Source organism: Canis lupus, chromosome 26 (genome assembly GCF_003254725.2).
Source record: "Canis lupus dingo isolate Sandy chromosome 26, ASM325472v2, whole genome shotgun sequence".
Classification (NCBI taxonomy): Eukaryota; Metazoa; Chordata; class Mammalia; order Carnivora; family Canidae; genus Canis; species Canis lupus.
This window is the reverse complement of record NC_064268.1, coordinates 28,144,955-28,156,937: the sequence shown is the minus strand read 5'-3', so window position 1 is coordinate 28,156,937 and position 11,983 is coordinate 28,144,955. Positions and strand designations below refer to the sequence as shown.

At 50.3% G+C, this 11,983-nt stretch overlaps 1 pseudogene; it reads left to right on the top strand.

Annotated features, from left to right (window-relative positions):
• Positions 1 to 5,402: 5,402 nt before the first annotated feature.
• Positions 5,403 to 8,109, top strand: LOC125753714 (uncharacterized; annotated as a pseudogene).
• The last annotated feature ends 3,874 nt before the right edge of the window (positions 8,110 to 11,983 follow it).

Sequence of the window (11,983 nt, the reverse complement as noted above, 5' to 3'; positions counted from 1 at the left end):
CCTCATATTGGAATGGGAAAAAAACATTCCTCCACCCCTTCTGAAAATTCCCTAGACCAGCCCATGAAAAACCCAGCTGTAACCCACTTCAGGGTCCAAACTCCTGCTCTGTTGTGTGGAGTATACTTGGACCCACGCTCGAACTTGTAAATAAACCCTTGTGTACTTGCATCGGTGTTGGCTCCTGGGTGGTTTCTCGGATTCGCAATCTTGGGCACAACAATCATGATCGGCCTGACTCATCAGGCACCATGGGGCAAGGGATGCAAGTGAATTTATGTGACCAAAGGATGAGGTCTCCTGTAGGAGAGCCCAGGAACATAAGGTCATTTATAGGATTCCATGTTCATTGATTGGAAGAATTAATATTGTGAAAATGTCAATGATACCCAGGGCAATTGGCACATTTAATGAAATCCCTATCAAAATACCATGGACTTTCTTCAGAGAGTTGGCAAAAATCATCTTGACATTTGTGTGGAATCAGAAAAGACCCCAAATAGCCTGGGGAATATTGAAAAAGAAAACCAGAGCTGGGGGCATCACAATGCCAGATTGCAGGTTGTACTACCAAGCTGTGATCATCAAGACTGGGTGGTACTGGCACAAAAACAGACACATAGATCAATGGAACAGAATAGAGAATCCAGAAATTGTCCCTCAACTCTAGGGTCAACTAATAGTCAACAAAGCAGGAAAGACAATCCACTGGAAAAAGGACAGTCTATTCAACCCAATGGTGCTGGGAAAATTGGACAGCCACGTGCAGAAGAATGAAACTAGACCATTCTCTTACACCACACACAAAGATGAACTCAAAATGGATGAAAGATCTAAATGTGAGACAAGATTCTATCAAAATCCTAGAGGAGAACACAGGCAACACAACACCTCTTTTGAACTTGGCCACGGCAACTTCTTGTAAGATACATCTATGAAGGCAAGGGAAACAAAAGGCAAAATGAACTATTGGGACTTCATCAAGATAAAAACCTTCTGCACAGCAAAAGAAACAACAGAACTAAAAGACAACCCGCGGAGTGGGAGAAGATATTTGCAAATGACGTATCAGATAAAGGGCTAGTATCCAAAATCTATAAAGAACTTCTTAAACTCAACACCAATAAAAAAACAATCCAATCATGAAATGGGCAAAAGACATGAACAGAAATCTAACAGAAGAAGACACAGGCATGGCTAACAAGCACGAGAGAAAATGCTCTGCATCACTGGCCATCAGGGAAATACAAATCAAAACCACAATGAAAAACAAAACAAAACAAAACCAAACCCCAATGAGGGCAGCCCCAGTGCCTCAGCGGTTTAGCGCCACTTTCTGCCCAGGGTGTGATCCTGGAGACCCGGATGGAGTCCCATGTCTGGTTCTGGCATAGAGCCTGCTTCTCCCTCTGCCTGTGTCTCTGCCTCTCTCTCTCTGTCTGTCATGAATAAATGAATAAACTCTTAAAACACACACACACACACACACACACACAATGAAATACCACCTCACACCAGTGAGAATGATGACAATTAACAGGACAGGAAACAACAAATGTGGGAGAGGACGTGGAGAAAGTGGGACCCTCTTGCCCTGTTGGTGGGAATGTGAACTGGTACAGCCACTCTGGAAAACTGTGTGCAGGTTCCTCAAAGAGTTAAAAATAGACCTGCCCTACGACCCAGCAATTGCAGTGCTGGGGATTTACCCCAATGATACAGAGGCAGGGAAACGGCGGGATACCTGCACCTGGGTGTCCACCGAAAGATGGATGGATAAAGAAGATGTGGTCTATACATACAATGCAATATTACTCAGCCATTAGAAACAACGAATACCCACCCTTCGCTTTGATGTGGATAGAACTGGAGGGTATTAATTATGCTAAGTGAAGTCCATCTGAGAAAGACAATCATCATATGGTCTCATTCGTTTGGGGACTATAAAAATAGTGAAAGGCATTATAGGGGGAAGGAAGAGAAAACGAGTGGGAAATATCAGGGAAGGTGACAACACATGAGAAACTCTTAACTCTGGGAAATGAACAAGGGGTAATGGAAGGGGAGGTGGGTGGGGGAACAGGGTGACTGGGTGATGAGCGCCGAGGGGGGCACTTGCTAGGAGGAGCACTGGGTGTTATGCTACATGCTGGCATATCAAACTACAATAAAAAAATATACAAAAAAACCCCCAAAAATAGGATTCCTTGCTAGCCTAAGGTTCATCTGGAGAGTGCACATAAGGACTGGCAATCCAGCACTCTGAACCTGCCTTTGCTTACCTCTGGTGGCCTTGGGGTCCCCAAGACAGGTTAAAGGATGGAGACCTGTGCAGCCCCGGGGACTCCGCCGTTTAGCCCCGCCTTCAGCCCAGGCCTGATCCAGCAGACCTGGGATTGAGTCCCAGGTCGGGCTCCCTGTAAGGAGCCTGCTTCTCCCTCTGCCTGTGTCTCTGCCGCTTTCTCTCTCTCTGTATGTGTGTCTTATGAATAAATAAATTAAGTCTTTAAAAAAAAACAAAAACAAAGGAGACTGGCCCTGGGGGTGACACCCTGGGAAGACTCATCCACAAGCAGCACAGGCCTCCCGCTGAGAGACCATAGGTGTTCCACTTACTTCCTCAGCCTTCTAAAAGGAATATCACCGTTTAAATTATTAAGCTTCAGGGATCCCTGGGTGGTGCAGCAGTTTAGCACCTGCCTTTGGCCCAGAGCGCGATCCTGGAGACCCGGGATCGAATCCCACGCCGGGCTCCCGGTGCATGGAGCCTGCTTCTCCCTCTGCCTATGTCTCTGCCTCCCTCTCTCTCTCTCTCTCTCTCTCTCTCTCTCTGACTATCATAAATAAATAAAAATAAAAAAAATTATTAAGCTTCGCTAAGCTCTGGATTAGGACTCGGTTTTTCACAAGATCCAGAGGAAGCAGGATCATTTAGGTGGCAGACGGGTGAGAGTGGCTACTCCCGCTGGCCTCACCCCTCCTTATCCCAAGATGTCAGGCCACTCTATCACCTTGGATAGGCAGCAAAGGGGCACCTTGGTTTAGGTGAGAACTGACTTGTAGGGATGCCATCAGTGGTCACCTCTCTAGAACAGGTACAGGGCAGGAGATTCCTACGAGAATTTCGAGGTGGGAACCAATCAGCCTTTGCAGAGATGCTTGTGCACTGCATTCTGAAAAGTTGGGGAAATTGACCCACTGACACTGAAAAGGAAGTGTATGATGTTTTTCTGTTCCCAGGCTTGGCTTCAGGATCATCTGGAGGATGGAGAGACCTGGTCCCCCCTGAGGGAAGTATTGAAACAAAGCTATCTTGCAATTAGATTCATACTGTAAAAGGGGAGTTAAATGGTCCAAAGTCCCTTCTGTGCCTTACAAGAGCAGGCCGACTTCTGTAAATCTTGCAAAGAAAACACCTCCCTAGCCAAAGCAAAAGATCACAAGGGGCAAATGCTGATAACCTGCCCCCTGAGGCTCCCTCCCATCAAGAGGTACCTGTCAAACCTTCCTGCCGGCCTTACCCAGGCTTGCCTCAAGCTGAGAAACCTTCCAATGAGAGGAAGGTGCACTAGCTATACCCATGAACTGACACGCGTAGTAGAATTGGCCCAAGTAAGGTACACGTGCCATTCTCTCTCCAAGACTTTATAAACAGATCAAGAGTGACTTGGGCAAATTTGTAGATAATCCTGACCACTATACTGAAGTCTGTCAAAATACAAGCCAAATGCTTGAATTTGATTGCAGAGATATAATGCTGAATCCTTTTTTTTTCTTAAGATTTTTAAATTTTTTTGTTTATGAGAGACACACACACACACACACACACACACACACACACAGAGGGGGAGACCTAGGCAGAGGGAGAAGCAGGCTCCATTCAGGAAGCTGGATTCGGGACTCTATTCTGGAACCCTGGGATCACACCCTGAGCCAAAGGCAGACAGATGCTCAACAGCTTAGCCACTCAGGCATCCGGGCCTTTTACAAACTTAAACAAGCTTCATTAAAAGCTCCAGCTCTAATTTCCTGTAGGAAAAGAGTTTAACTTGTATGTTACAGAAAGAAAGGGAATAGCATTTGGAGTTGTGACCCAGACGAGGGGATCAACTCAGCAACCGACAGGATACCTAAGCAAAGAATCAGACATGGTGCCAAAAGGAGGGCCGGCTTGTTTACGGGTGGCAGCACCATTGAGCTTCTAATACCTGGAGCTACTAAGATAACCTTGGGGGCAGAAAGAACTGGTTACCCCCCTCCTAATGTAACAAGACTATGGGAATCAAAAGGAGGCTTCTGGCTGATAGTCGCCTCTTGAAATATCAAGCCTTACTCCTAGAGAAACCCCATATTTGCATTACAACTTGTACATCTTAAAATCCTGCAACTTTCTTGCCAGCGGAGGCTGCTAAACTGGAACACGACTGTGAACAAATGATAATGCAAGATGATGCTGCCAGGCAGGATCTGCAGGAGACTCCACTAGACAATCCTGAGTGGAATCTGTATACTGATGGCAGATGCTTTGTAGAGCAGGGAATAAGTGAGGCCGGATGGGCTATAGTTAGACCCTCTCAAGTACTGAAAGCAAGCCTCTTTCTGTGGAGGCCGAGAGAGAGAAGATCTCTGGCTACCATCTTAAACCCCTAGAGCAGCCCATAAAAACCCAGCTGTAACCCACCTCAGGGTCCAAACCCCTGCTCTGTCGTGTCGGGTATATACTTGGACCCAAGCTCGAGATTGTAAATAAATCCTCATGCGTTTGCATCGCTGTCGGCTCCTTGGTGGTTTTTCAGATATGCAATCTTGGGCACAACATTTGGGGGCTCGTCCGGGATCCAAGAGACCCCTAGGACCCCATCTGGAGGGTGCCAGGCATGGAGAGTATACTCAACTTTTTCCACCTTTTGCGCGCATATTTCCCGAAAGCTCTAAACTGTATTTTTACCTGTAGGAATTCCAATCTGTATTAGGTCGACACTGGCTTAGGCGGTTGTGCTGGCAGACCGTCGACCAAGGGTCTTGGGAGACATCCCTTACGCCTGCTGACTTCCGTCCTCCCGGCAAGCCTACAAATCTGGCCCAGGTGTATGATGTAAGTAAGACAAGGTAAGGATGAGAGTCCAGCAGCCTTCTTAGAAAGGATCATAGAGGCTTTTAGGCAGTACACCCCTATGAACCCAGGAGCCCCAGAAACGAAGGCCGCAATGATCATGGCCTTTGTTAACCGGGCCGCTCCGGACATTAAAAAGAAATTGCAAAGAGTAGAGAGACCGGGGGAGAAGAGCTTGCAGGACTTAGTAATAGTAGCAGAAAAAGTCTATAATAATAAAGTCTGGAAGAGCATCAAACTAAGTGACCGGCAGACCCGAAACCTAGCCAAGATCCTCCTGGCCACAACCATGGACGACCCACGGGAAAGTCGGAGATACCTCAAGAAACTGGCTTCAGGGACAGGTAAGGACGATGGCCCTGGTTCCCATCCGGAGTGCCCTAAACTGAACAAAAGCCAATGTGCTTATTACAAGGAGGAGGGCCACTGGGTGAAAGACTACCCTAACAAAAGACCCAAGGCCCCTACCAAAAACTTGGAGATAGAGGACATGGACGACTAGAGGAGTCGGGGTTCGGCGCCCCTCCCTGAGCCCAGGGTAGCTCTCAGAGTGGAGGGGCAACCCGCTGAATTTCTAGTGGACACTGGGGCACGACATTCGGTTTTATTACAACCCCAAGGTAAATTGGCTAGCAAAACTTCATGGGTGCAAGGGGCCACGGGCACCAAACAGTACTCATGGACTACCCGGACAACTGTGGATCTAGGCATGGGCCGGGTGTCCTACTCCTTCATGGTCATCCCTGAGTGTCCCTACCCATCGTGAGGTTGGGACTTGCTCACCAAGATGGGGGCACAAATTTGCTTCCACCCCGAAGGGGCAAAAATCCTAAACAAGGAGGGGCACCCGATTCAGGTGCTTGTCCTGAGTTTAGAAGACGAATATCGTCTTCACCAAATGCCCTCGGCCCCAGTGACTGACATTGACCGTTGGATGCAGGAATTTCTCCAAGCATGGGCAGAAATTGGGGGAACTGGGCTTGCCTGGCACCGACTGGCCATTTACATAGAACTAAAGCCAGGGGCAGATCTGTCAGGGTCCGCCAATACCCCATGCCTCCCATAGCCCATACGGGAACCACACCCCACATATGGTAACCAATGGACTTGGGCATATTGAGACCTTGCCAGTCAGCATGGAACACTCACTCTCTTCTGCCGGTGCGGAAACCGCACTCTAATGATTACAGGCCAGTCCAGGACTTAAGGGAAGTCAGCTGGCGAGTGGAGGATATGCACCCTACGGTCCCAAACCCATACACCTTCCTATCCATCCTGCCTCCACACAAACTTTGCTTTACTGTATTAGATGTAAAAGACGCCTTTTTCAGCCTGCCTTTAGCAACCAAGAGCCAAGACCTTTTCGCCTTTGAATGGACAGACCCCGAGAAAGGCATCAATGGCCAGCTCACCTGGACTCGACTGCCACAAGGATTCAAAAATTCACTGACCATCTTCGATGAGGCCTTACACGAAGACTTGGGTGAGTTCCAGTCCGAGCACCCTCATTTGACCTTATTGCAATATGTACATGATACCCTGTTGGCAGCGGAAGACCAGGACACATGCCTGCGAGGCACCAGGGACTTGCTCCCGACAATAGCGGCTCTAGGATAACCGGCCTCAGCTCAAAAACCCCAGATCTGAAGAGCAGAGGTGAGCAACCTAGGGTACACATTAGAGGATGGACAAAGATGGTTGACAGACGCACAGAAGGAAACTGTCCTAAGGATCCCACAGCCACAAACCGTATGCCAGGTACATGAATTCTTGGGATCAGCAGGGTTCTGTCGATTATCCATTCCGGGTTTTGCCAAGATGGCTAGACCCTCCTCTATGAGGCCACCAGGAACCAGCAGAATTTTGAATGCATAGAGGCCATGAACAAAGCCTTTGATGATCTTAAACAGGCCTTGCTGTCTGCCCCAGCTCTTGGGTTGCCCGACCTAACCAAGCCCTTCTACCTGTATGTGGACGAGAAAGACGGGGTGGCAAAAGGGGTCCTCGTCCAGTACCTAGGTCCCTGGAAGAGACCGATAGCCTATCTCTCGAAAAAGTTGGCCATGGTAGCCACTAGATGGCCCCCATGCTTAAAAATTATTGCCGGTGGCCACTATGGTCAAGGACGCAGACAAACCGGCCATGAGGCAAGAACTGCATGTTACCACCCCACATGCTATTGAAGGGGTACTTAAACAGCCCCCAGACTTCTAGATCAGCAATGCCCATCTGACCCATTATCAGAGCCTACTGCTAAACCCCACCAGAATTTGATTTAAGGCACCAACAACCCTGAATCCGGCAAAGCTACTCCCTAACCCAAACTGGGACCCCCCTCTACATGTGTCAAGAAATTGTGGCACAGGTGCATGGAATCAGAGCTGATCTCCAGGACCAGCCACTGCCTAATGCGAACACCACCTGGTACACGGACGGCAGCAGTTTTGTCCTAGAAGGAATCAGATTCGCGGGGGCAGCCGTAACCATGGAAACGGAGAGCATCTGGGCAGCACCATTGGCAGCCGGAATATCGGCTCAATGGGAAGAAGTGATCGCACTGGCCGAGGCGCTAACCGTGGAGAAAGGTAAACGAATAAACATTTATACTGACAGCAGGTATGCCTTTGCCACCGCGATATCCACGGAGCCCTTCACAGGGAGAGAGGGCTTCTGACAGCAGAGGAAAAACTATTAAACATAAAACAGGGATCCCTGGGTGCTCAGCGGTTTAGCACCTGCCTTTGGCCCAGGGCACGATACTGGAGTCCTGGATCGAGTCCCACGTTGGGCTCCCCGCATGGAGCCTGCTTCTCCCTCCTGCTGTGTCTCTGCATCTCTCTCTCTCTCTATGTGTCTATCACGAATAAATAAATAAATAAATCTTTAAAAAAATAAAAATAAAACAGAAATCCTTGAACTCCTAAGGGCCCCCTGGCTGCCCAAGGACCTAGCTATCACTCATTGTCCGGAACGCCACAGAGCAGTACTACCAGTAGCCAGGGGAAGCCGAATAGCCGACTCCAAAGCTAAGGACGTGGCCCTTATGGTGACCCAGGTTTTAACAACCACACTACCTGATGCGGGGGCTGCAACCCTGCCTGATACTCCCAACTATACTGACACTGACTTGCACTGGATCAAACGCTTGCCTACAACCCAATGCTTGCGTGGCTGGTGGAGGGCCGCAGACTCCAGCCTCATCCAGCCAGAGGAACTAGGACGGCGAGGCCTATCCAAAATGCATCGGAGTACTCATATGGGAACAAAGAAAATGGAAGACCTCAAACGGCACGAAAAGATCACTATTAAAGGCTCTAGAGCAAAGATCAAGCAGATATTGGCGAGCTGCCACTGCATACCAGTTAATGCCACTGCCCATGGATCTCACCCAGGTACCCGACTCTGAGGGGACCACCTAGGAGCCTACTGGGAAGTGGACTTCACTGACAAAAAACCTGGAAAATACGGGGACAAGTATTTACTAGTGTTTGTGGATACTTTTTCAGGGCAGACAGAGGCATTTCCCAACAAACATGAAACAGCACAGACCTTGACCAAGAAACTGCTAAAGACAATCTTACCGAGGTATGGTTTTCCTGTTAGAATTGGATCAGACAATGGCCCAGGATTCGTCTCTAAGGTAACACAGGGAGTGGCACAAATACTTGGGGCAGATTGGAAATTACATTGTGCATATAGGCCCCAAAGCTCAGGACAGGTAGAGAGGAGGAACAGAACATTCAAGGAGACCTTAACTAAATTAGCTCTGGAGACTGGCGGGAACAGGGTGACTCTCCTCCCCTTTGCCCTATATAGGGTGAGGAACTCCCCATATAAGGGGGGACGGACTCCCTACGAGATCATGTTCGGTCTTCCTCCACCTGTTATCCCCAATTTAAAACCTGAGGTGCTTGCTGAATTGGAAGATCACCCACTTCTTTTCACTCTCCAAATGTTACAATGAACCCATGAGCAGGTGCGGCCTAAGCTGAGGGCCCTCTAGGAGACTGGGCCACCCCCGGACCCCCATCAATATCAGCCAGGTGATTGGGTGTACGTGTGGAGATACCAACACCAGACACTTCAACCTCCCTGGAAGGGACCCTTACATCGTGATCGTGACCACTTCCACCACTCTCAAGGTTGACAGGATTACGCCCTGGGTCCACTACACCCACGACCAGCCAGCTGACACACACGCCTTTCTCAAGGACTTTGTTCCAGAATGGAAAAGCCAACCTAGAAAAGGTCAATCCCCGAAAGCTAAGACTGAGCTAATCTCACTTATTTCCCACATCCAAGACTCCCTAGTCTTAGGTTGTCCTTCAAAATAGAAGGCGATTATACTTAGTCTTCTTACAACAAAGGGTGGGGAGTTATGTGCTGCCACAAACGAAGGCTGTTGCTTCTTTGCTGAAATGTAAATCGGGGCGAGAACAGGAACAAGGTTGGTTCGAACCCTGGTTTAATCATTCCCCCTGGCTGACTACCATGTTATCCTTCCGCCGTCCCACTCATCATCAGCCTCCTCCTTCTAACCTTCAGACCCTGCCTCATTAATCGACGAGTAGCTTCTTGTCAAAGATCGGAGTCAATACAATCCAACTCATGGCACTCAGGCAACAATGACAACCACTGCCTCTTTAGACAGAAACCCAGAACCTGAAATTGGGTCCTGCATAGGATCCTAAGAAAAAGGGGAGAATGAGGCACCCAGGGAATTTAACAAAAATCCCCTACCCCTGTTTTAGTATATGTGCTGCCGAAGTGAGCACAAAAATCTCCTATCCCTGGACAAGCGGAGCAGGACTAACTCCATTTTCTGCTGCACCCACCACCTCCTGATATGATCCCCACAGGACCTGCTTATTGCTTAGGGCGCTGCCCCACCCTAGTCAAGCCACTGAGCACACCCTTACCCGAAATCAGATCATAAAAATGTAACCCCCGCTTGTGCCCCCCAACACTGCGCGCCAATTCTGACCAGAGTGATAGGCCAGTTCAAACGGTCACCATAGGTAGGGTAAACTGGGAGTCAACTGGCCCCCAGTTGCGGGCGGACTCACATGACTGTGCAACCTTCTGTGTGTGTTACAATCCCGTGGGCCACTGGCCCCCGGAAAGCTGCTACGCCTCTGAGCCCCGGGGTCCAAGTCCCTGCTCCGCCGTGTCGGGTATACTTGGACCCAAGCTCGAGCTTGTAAAGAAACCCTCGTGTGTTTGCATCGGTGTCGGCTCCTGGGGGCTTTCTCGGATTTGCTACCTGGGGCACAACGTGGGGTCCTGCTCCCGGGAGCGGGGAAGTCCGTCTCTTTCCTGCTGGACACGGGGCGACTGGCTCCATTCTGCCTTCCACTCGGGTGCCGGGTTCCCCTCTCCAGTGGTGGTGGTGGTGGGAACTGATGGCACCTCCATCGACTCCACGGACGGGCTCCCCTCTCACCCTCCTTCCTTAGAACTCCTTCCTGCCCGGCTCCTCTCCTCGGCCGGGAGATCCTACACAAACTCAAGGCCACCGTTCGTCTTTCTCCCTCACCCACTGCCTCTGCTCACCTCGTCTTACCCTTCATTTCTCCTGATCCCTCCACTCCACGCCCCCCGTCTCCCTCTACCCCTTAACCCCCAAGTCTGGGACACCTCTAAACCAATGGTGGCCACTCACCACCCCCCAGTCAAAACCCACTTAAAAGATCAAACCCCCCCGCCTCCTCTCCTTCTCAGCCCCAATTCTCCATTTCGGAAACTCACCGACGGGGACTTAAACCTAGTACAGACCGACTTGGCCAGCACGGCCTCCTTATCCCCAACAGCTCCCCGAGCATCACCCCCATTCTCCCTGCCAGGAAACCTTCTGGAGCCTATCGCCTAGTACAAGGTTGAAGACTCATCAACGAGGCTGCTAGCCCTCTCCACCCGCTGGTGCCCAACCCATACGCCCCACTTCCTACTGTTCCCTCCACCGCTACTCACTTCTCACGCTTAGGCCTCAAAGATGCCTTCTTGATTCACTGCTCCTCCACACCCACATTCATACGTTCTCTTGGCCTTCCCATGGGAAGACCCCGACACGCATACCTCAGGACAACTGGCCTGGACGGTCCTGCCTCAGGGACTCCAAGGATAGTCCCCATCTCTTTGGCCAGGCCCTTTCTAGACATCTCCAACAAGGCTCTTTCACACAGAGCACACTCCTCCAAGAAGTCGATGACCTTCCCCTTTGTAGGCCCTCCCGACCTTCCTCACAGGAAGACACTGCTCTCCTCCTCAGCTTCCTTGGTTCTAAAGGGTACCCGGTCACTCCCTCCAAAGCGCAACTTTGCACCCCCACGGTTACCTAGCTGGGTATATCCTTAACCCCTACACCTCGAAAACACTCACTGGAGACCGCCTCCGCCTACCACAACACCAGCATCTCCGGCCTCCCCTCTCCCCGCCAGAACGCCGACAACCTTCTCTCTTTCTTGGCTCTCGTGGGTTTCCTCTGGTACTGGATTCCTGACTTCGCTCTCCTGGCACGACCCCTCCACAGGGCAGCCAAACCAACCCCACGGGGGCCACGGACAGACCCCTCCCCTGTCAAACACCTTCTCTCCAAACGGGAAGACTGCCTTACTTTGGGACCCGTTTCAGCTCTTCCAGATCCCCCAAAACCTCCCTACTTATTGACTGATGAACGTTCCCGCTCGGCCCCTCGCCTCCTGGTACAGCCAACAGGACCGACGGAGCGGACACGGGCGTACCTCTCACAACAGCTAGATGTCGCCGCTCAGGGCTGGCAACCATGTCTCAGAGCCCTGGCTGGGGCCGCCTCCCTGACAAAGGAGGCCCTTAGACTCACTCTACAAGGCCCCTCACCGTTTTCTCCTCTCA